Below are 1,021 nucleotides of genomic sequence, written 5' to 3' on the forward strand. Positions count from 1 at the left end.
TTTGTCCAGAGTCATAATCACTGCATCACATGCAAGCACCAAATAAAGCTGATTCCTAGGAATATGCAGACATGTTATTTGCTAACAGACATCCAGCAGGAAAATATGCAGGAAACACAGAACATCATGCACATCTGAAACGGCATCGGAACCTGAGTTTGTGTGCAAGCCGTCAATTTATGCCTTATGAAACAATTCTTCCTCTAACTCTCACTTAATACAGACACTTCCTGGTTGCTTAACCAATAGAGAGTGAGTGTCAAAGTGAAAGGCAGCTAGGGTTGGGATTTAGCAGATTACAGAGGGGGACTTTCCAATAGACTCGATTTGAAAAGGCTTTTTCTGACTTAACTGTCTAGTGTCAGGAGCAGAGGGATGTTTATAACGTAGTTTCCCTTCTTTTGGGATCCTTCTCAGCCCAGCTTAAAAAGCCTCTCTCTCACAGGCCGGACATTCCTGGCTTTTATTCATAAGTCTCAAAAGACTCAAACTTGGCCTCATTTCTGCTGGCTTCGTAGCGCAGCCTTTAAACCTTACGACAGTCTTGTTTGTTTTTTAGTAAACCGAGTGGCTGTAAAACTGCACCAAAATATGTATATTTAGCAAGTCACAGTTGCTTATTTGATTCTTTGGACATGTGCTGAACCTCCCTGGAAACAGTATTGCGTAAGGAGTAGGTCTTCTGTCAGACTGTCCCATATTCCATGTTCTTTTACTACTGTAAATAATCGAGATCAAGAGTTGATGTATTTCTGCTCCAGCGGGGCAAGAAGTGCAGGTCTCCCCACCAGGGCAAACCAAGTGGTGTCTCACTCCCCCTGCCCACAACAAACCTGGAAAGATGCTTCTGTCCTGCACACTCACAGAGGTTGGATATAACCGTCTTTCACAGGTGGATCACTGCACTTTACCTTGCCTTCGATTTTGGAGAGCTCCAGTTTTTTGCCTCTAGGGTCTCGTAAATGTCCAGGCCGCTGCCTTGCGATCACTTTCCCTCATGTCCAAACGAGGAACCGTTAGT

Source organism: Brienomyrus brachyistius, chromosome 2 (assembly GCF_023856365.1).
Source record: "Brienomyrus brachyistius isolate T26 chromosome 2, BBRACH_0.4, whole genome shotgun sequence".
Classification (NCBI taxonomy): domain Eukaryota; kingdom Metazoa; phylum Chordata; class Actinopteri; order Osteoglossiformes; family Mormyridae; genus Brienomyrus; species Brienomyrus brachyistius.